This window comes from Rhinolophus sinicus, linkage group LG16 (assembly GCF_036562045.2).
Source record: "Rhinolophus sinicus isolate RSC01 linkage group LG16, ASM3656204v1, whole genome shotgun sequence".
NCBI lineage: Eukaryota > Metazoa > Chordata > Mammalia > Chiroptera > Rhinolophidae > Rhinolophus > Rhinolophus sinicus.
In genome coordinates this window covers 30,564,809-30,572,160 of record NC_133765.1, presented here as the reverse complement: position 1 = coordinate 30,572,160, position 7,352 = coordinate 30,564,809, and the positions used below count along the sequence as shown (strand labels likewise).

The window sequence follows — 7,352 nt, the reverse complement described above, 5'->3', positions numbered from 1 at the left end:
CTTGTCTCCATCCTCTACCCAATGTGTTGGCTCAGGTCACTTCCCCCTCTTACATAGATTGCCACAGGAGCCTTCCAACTGGTCAACTGTTTCCACTCTTGCCCCCCTCCACCCATTCTGCATGCCACAACCTGAGTGATATCCTGAAATGCAAATCTGATTGTCACTGTCTTGCTCTAAGCCCTTCAGTGACTCCGACATGTACACGTGGTAAAGTCCATCCAATCTTTCCATGTCTGGCCCACGTCTCCTGCTCCAAGCTCATCTCTTGCCACTGGCTTGGAAAATATTTCAGAATTCCTCGGCTACCTCTTCCTTGAGTCCAGTTGATCCAAGTTCCTCTGATTGGGTTTCAGATTTTCTACTCTTGAATGCCCCGTTCATTCAAGGATGTGAGAATTCGATGTGTTAATGACGTCTCCAGGCTTGGCTGTCCCTGGGGGCGGGTGTTGCCCTGGAGGGTAGGAAGGAGGGCTACAACCTTGAGGTATGTGGTTAAATTGAACTAGAAACCAGCACGGAGGAGTTTCATCAATAATCCAGCCATAGAACCCCCCCGACGATGCTGAGCTTCCATTTGTGGGGCTCCACTGATGTTAGTGACCATCCCAAGAACCAGCGTACAATAAAAAGTCATCATAGGTTGGGCTTCCAAGTTAGGTTCTTGAGACCCAAGGAAGTGCCCGAATACATCTCTAAAATTGTGCCATTCTCACTCATTTGCCATGGATTTCCTCAGCCCTCTGCCTATCATTGGCCAATTGTCAGTTCAACCACATGTCACTTAGGGCACTACACCTCAGGCTTCCTCTGCCTACCTGAGCTTGGCCACCAGCATCCACTTGAAAAGGGAGTAGAAATGGACTCCGCTGGGGAAGTCAGCATCCAGGGTGGACCCTCAGGGCTGGATCAGTAGACCTTCCACTGCATCCTGGGAGCTGTGTGGGGACATTGGAAGCTTCACAGTGCACTTTTCTGGTACATGCAGACTAAGGTAGTAGCCCATTCATGGAATGAAGAAAGAAAGGGGGAAAATAGGAGCCAATGCCACAAAGATGGTAACAAAAACAAAATGCCTTGGAGAGAAAAAGAAAAGGGGAAAAAAATGGAAACAGAGCTGACAGCGACCTCAGCCTATGCTGTCACTGAGCAGAAACTCAGTTTATTGGGTTTTTACTTGGAGATGTAGCCCAGTTTTTGACAGATGTGCGATGCATCCTGTCATTAGGGCTGAAAGAGATGTCTCAATATGATTGGGAAAATTACAATTTTAATATCCTCGTTCCTCCTTCAAGCCTTTTGCCTATTTTCCACTACACTAGTCTCTGGTTGCTCACAGTTAAATATAAATGAATCCCGCAGTTCTTCACCTCCCCTATTTTATGTGACTGCCATTTTGGGGGCTCACCTCTGTGTGTACGCGTGCGTATGTTTAATCTATGCAAGGAAAAAAAGGCAAAGCAACATAAATGAGGAAGACATAGGACAGAGAAAGACAAGACAATCCCCTCTGGAAGTCAGGAATTAGGGTATTTGTGGGTGTTGAGAAATGAGATTTTTAGAAGTAACAATCTACTGAACTTATCACCTTTGATGTGACAAATGTCCTATGATGTTTGCATTCTTTCTAATCTTTATCAACCTAACCTTTATAAAACTGATACTAGTTTTCTATCCACTTTACAGATGAGAAAACTGATACTCAATGGGATCACCATTTGCCCAAGGTCTCGAAAGTGGTGGTGGAAGGCTTCCAGCACAGGTACGTGTGACCTAGATCATTTAACAATGCTGCTATGCGACTTTGAACCAGCAGGACATATATAGTGGACATCTACAATTTCTCCTGCTCAGGTCCCCATTTTGTGTAATTCATCCCAATTTCCTTCCTCTTTTGGAAACTTCCTCCTCTGCTCTGTTTCCATATAATTAAGGTAAGGATAACTCATCCCCAAGGCCAGAACCAGGGCCTGACCAATCCGAGCCTTCTGACTCCTGGCCAAACTGGTTGGTTCATGGATGGCCTTGTGACTGTTAATGGAATGGTTAAGAAATTGAAACACCTTTTTGGCTGGGGTTGCTAAATTGGTAGGATGTTAGCTTGGCACTTCTGAGAGTCTTCTTTGCCACCATGATGGGAGAGCCTGTATGGAAAACAGTCAACTAAATGAGAGGTGGGGAGAGAGATTCTCCGTGGTGTAGTTTGAGTGTATGGATCCAGTTCTGTCTGAGGCTAGAACCCGCTCCTGGACTTTTGAGTTAACACAAGTCATTCCTTTCCCAATGTTCTAAGTAAGATCTTGGAGAGGAGAGCTACATGCCACCAGTGAGAAAGGTCCCAGTGAGGCAAGTTGGGGCGTGGTTGACTGTGATATTGTGATTTATAATAAGAAGTGTATGTTTGGTCTATCCCAGGTTCTGGCACAGAGCTCCTAAAACCCTTGGAATTTTCTAAGGGATGCGAATGATAAAAGTGTCTTTTGTTATGTGAATGAGGTGACTTTTGGAAGCACTTGAGGAAGGGGCTGGTTACCCAGAAAGCCAACCATGAAATTAGAGGGTTGGAACTTTCAGTCCCATTTCGTGGCCTCCTGGGAGGGTAGAGGGATTGGAAATTATTGAGATCAATCGCCAATGGCTGATGATTTAATCAATCATGCCCACGTGAAATCTCCATAAAAACCCAAAAGGATAGGGTTTGGAGAGCTTCTGGGGTGGTGGACACGTGGAAATTTGGGGCAACTGGTATGTTCCAAGCGGGCATGGAAGGTCCGTGCCCCTTCCCATATATCTTGCCCTATGCATCTCTTTCATCTAGATGTTCCTGAGTTATATCCTCTCATAATACATTGGTAATCCAATGAGTAAACACGTTTCTTGAGTTCTGTGAGCTGCTCTTGCAAATTAATCAGACCCAAGGAGAGGTTTGTGGGAACCTTTGATTTATAGCCAGTGGGTTAGAAGCATAGGTGACAACCTTGGCTTGTGACTGGCCTCTGAAGTTGGCGGGGGCAGGGCAGTCTTGTGGGACTGAGCCCTTAACTTATGGAATATGGCACAATCTCTGGGTAGAGAGTGTCAGAATTGAGTTAAATTGTATGACAGCTGGTGTCCGGAGAATTGCTAGTTGGTGTGAGAAAACCTCTCCCCCATGAATTGGAATTGGGATCTCTCCCGCCAACTTAAGAGTATTGCCAATATATTTGCCCATTTTTGACCTATAAAACTTGCAGTTTCGTAGGTCAAAATTTCATTTGTTCGACCTAAAATCCCCATTTTTCAGATAGAGAAACTGAGGCTCAAAGCTAGTAAGCAATATAGAGGATGAAAGAAAGAACTAAGCCCAATTAAGTCCTTCTATCCCCCAGAGGAAGTAACAGACTGGGGATCAGAAGTGGGTTTTAGTCTCTACTCTGCCTCTACCTTGCTGGGTGAGCTTGCCTGGATGCCTTCCTGTATCACTTAGAATTCTCTGATCGCAAGCCACAGAAAGTGACTTTAATTTAATGCAACGAAGGAATGTACTGGAAGGATATGAGGGAGCTTGTGGAATAGAAGAACAAGTTCTCTTAAAAAAAAACAGAAGCCAGGGGAACTGGGTAGCAGGAATTCATGGTCTAGCTGAAGACATGAATGAATTACAAATCCCCATTCCTTGTTCAGATGCAAATTCCTGGCTGGGAGCATCTGAGGGAGCTTGCACCATACGCCTGCCCTTTGATGGTGACATCATGAGTGACAGCTCCATGATGATTCTAGCCACTAAAAGAACGTTTGTTTTCCCAAAGCAACGTTGAGACCCTTTTACCCTGATAAGGAATACTGGTGCAGCGTAGGAAAAAATTATCCAGCCCCTTTATACTTTCCCTTGCTGCCATTTGTTTTAATCTGTAACATGAGTGGTTGGGTCCTAAGGGTCTCGATGAGCCTTTTCAGATGTATTATAATACTCAGAAATTTTGGTTTCACCAGGCCTGAAGGAAGCTCGAAAAAACACCTTTCCCAAACCAGGATTTTGCGTTTTTTTGTGGAAGAAGCAAACGGCTGCCACAGAATTTTCCCCAATCAACCACTTTGCTCCCTGGCTGGCAGGAAGGGTGGGGAGAGAGATACTGACTCTAGCATTTAAGGCTCTGATTAGGGGTTGTCACCAAACCCCTCTGAGCGTCATCTCCCTCATCTACGAAATGGGGGTAGCCATTGCGGGGTGTTGCAATGGTGGTCGAAAGAGAGAAACACATGTGCAAGGCCTTGAGTGCTCATTATGCATCCCGTGCTGACAGCGTGATCCACAGTCTCTTCATGACATTTCCCAGCACAGGTAGGAAGTGGGTAGCCAGCACACAGCAGGGGCTCAATCAATGCTCTGTTCCTTTCCTTTGCCCCTGGGCAATGGCGTGACTCCTTGAACCATCTTCTCCATCCTGCTCCCTGTTTTCCTTCCCGCCAATCCTATTCCTCTGATGAAATCCTGAGGCTTACAGGTGCTTAAGGCAGGAAGTAGCAGGTGTATTGATGTCCCTGTCCCGCTTTCTTCCTGCAGCCAGTGTGGACACATGGTGAAGAGATCAACTGTGAGTTCAAGGGTAGAGAGGGAATTCAGACTTTCTGTGGGTAGAAGGTTCTGGAATCACTCAGCTAATATTACTGGGAGGGGGGCAGATCCCCTCCCCCCCTTCTTTTGTAAAAGTACTGAGATAACTGGACTATAATTGACGTGTTTAAATCCAGCCAGCTGTGGGCTGCCCAGTTGACAGAAGCCACAGCTGGAGCAAGGGCAGTGGCTGGGTTTTCCTTCAGCTGCAAACGAAAGGGTCAGCTCATTGTAGGAAAAAACAATGTCCAGGTATCAGCTGGTGGAAATGGTCCCGGAGCTCATAATAACTGAAAGGAAGGCGAGGAGTTTTCATTGTTTTAATTGGCAGCTGTCTCTGGATTCTTGTTTAAGAGAGTTTGGAGAGTGTAACCCTGGCAGGTGTGAGTGTGACTGTGTGTGTGTGTGCACGGGTGCAAACATATATGTGCATCAGGGAAGGTGAAAGAAACCTGTATGTCTGTGAAGGTGAGAATGGAAAAGACGGGGACAAGAAGCAGCAGCTGTGTGTGTGTTGGCAGGGAGGTAAGAAGGGCAGCAGCCATCTTCTGTCTGTTGTGTGTGTGTGAAAGAGAAAGAAAAATTGAGAGCAGGAGTGGCAGTGTTTCAGGGAAGAGAACAATCTTTATTGTGTGTGTACACATGTCTAGATGAAAATGGAAAATTGTGGATGAAAGAGCAGGAAAAAACGGAAAGGGGAGCCAGAGGAAACCACGCGTGGTGCCTGAGAGGGCAGGAGACAGACCCTGAGCCAAGCTGGAACGAGGAGAAGCACCATGGGCTCCCTTCTGCCTGTCCAGAAATAGTTTCCGGGAACCGTGGAGCTTTCCCCGCCCTGGCTCTTGGGCCAGCGGGGAGATAAAGCTGCCCGCGTCGCTTGTCTTGGCTGCCTCTCAGCTGACACTGCTGACAGGCTGCTTTGATCTCGGGTTATCAGGGCCTAACCCTGTGCCCCAGGCCTGCTCTGCCAGCTCCCTCCCGCCACTCACCTCTGCTGAAAGGGCATTCCATAAGGTCACTGTTGGGAGGGGCAGCCCGGCCCTCGTGCCCGGTTGGCCTTGGAGCCTGGGTGCTTGATGCAATAAGGGCACCATCTTTTAGCCTCAGAGCAGTGATGAAAAGGGGGCCCAAGTGGGGATAAGAAGTGTTTGAAGTGGAGCCACGCAAAATGGCACCCGCCACGAAGAACACATGGGACGTCATGGATTTTATCCTCATGCTGGCGGGGCCTTCACCCCAATGAGGGGTTGAGAGGAAAGCACACAGGAGTAGCCGCCAGGAACCTTGCATTCTTGTGTTAGGGCGGCTGCTGAGTCATTGGGTGCCCTCAGGCAAGTCCTGCTTCTCTCTGGACCTCAGATTTCATACTCGGTCTTGTAAAACTGAAAGTGCTTTTATAACTATGGAAATCTCTTTTCAAATAAAATCATGGTGCAGAAACTCAAATGTAAAGCAGATTAAAGGAGAGTGGGACTAGTTGAAGGGGATATGAAGACCCGGCCCCCTACTAGTCGGCTTTGTCTTTGACCTCTGTTCTAGCGAGTGTGTTACATTCCGAGGGCTACCATAACAGAATACCACAAACTGGGTGGCTTCGCACAACAGAACTTTATTGTCTCACAGTTCTGGAGGCTAGAAGTCCAAGGTCGAGGTATTGGCAGGGCTGTGTTCCCTCTGAGACCTGCAGGGGAAGAAGCCTTCCTTACTTCTTCCAGCTTCTGGTGGTTTTTCAAGAATCTTTGGCATTCCTTGTCTTGTAAATGCATCATTGGAGTCTTCCATCTTCACATAGCCCTCTTGCTGTGTCTCTTCCCTTGTCTTTCCTCTGGGAGTGTGTGTGTGTGTGTCCAAAATCCCTCTTTTTATAAAGACCCCAGTCATATTGATTAGATATCCCGAAGGACCTCCTTTTAACCTGATTACCTCTGTAAAGACCCTATTTTCAAATCAGGTCACATTCTGAGATACCGGGGGTTAGGTCCTTAACCTACTCTTTTTGGGGGTGTGGGGGTGGGGATACAGTTCAACTCATAATACCCACGATACCTTTTTGAAATTCCTGACTCATAGCTTCTGTGCGTGTAATAAAATGGTTGCCGTTTTGCATCACAAGTTTTGGGGCGATTTGTTACGCAGCCATAGTAAGTGCAGCAGGTCGTGGAACTGAAAGAACATAGTTGCTGCCATCAGATCTGAGTTCAAGCCCCACGGCTCCACTGAACACCTTGATCCAGACTATTTACTCCTCTGAGCCTAGTTTCCTCATCAGAAAAATGGCATTTGACTGAGAGACCATGTCTAACATCCCAGGCATCCTAGTAGTTCTTGATAAAGAGCTTTTCTCTCCTCCAAAATTACTCCTTGACACAGAGCGGCTGAGCTTTTGCAGAATAAGTCTGAGTTTCTGAATTGTGTGGGCAGCGCCTGGGTCCCAGGAACTAGATTCTTATTTCATGCCTACTTGGATGAGGGAATGCGTTCCCTTGGCAAGTTTCACATTTGGAGCCCCTTCGCTGCTCAGACTTTCAAGACAATTTAGTCTGAGCTAACCTTGGTTTCTTGTTACCAAAGAGAACCGAGGCTGATGCAGAGGCCTTGCAGAACGCCTCCGACATCAAACGGCAACTACCCTACTGCGTTCTGAGTTGCTGAGCGTAAATAAATTAAAACCATACCCACTCCCTTTCCCTGTAAGCACACACACGTAATTTCATTACAGCCGGAATGAAGTGCTGCAGGCGAAACGTGTTTGGGGCTT

At 47.0% G+C, this 7,352-nt stretch overlaps 1 long non-coding RNA gene across 1 annotated transcript in view; it reads left to right on the top strand.

Moving 5' to 3' along the window:
- Positions 1-1,683: 1,683 nt before the first annotated feature.
- Positions 1,684-7,352, top strand: part of LOC141569212 (uncharacterized) — a 97,937-nt gene continuing 92,268 nt past the window's right edge. The window contains exon 1 of the long non-coding RNA XR_012492684.1: positions 1,684-1,762. This is a non-coding gene — a long non-coding RNA (uncharacterized LOC141569212). The remainder of the gene's footprint in view (positions 1,763-7,352) is intronic.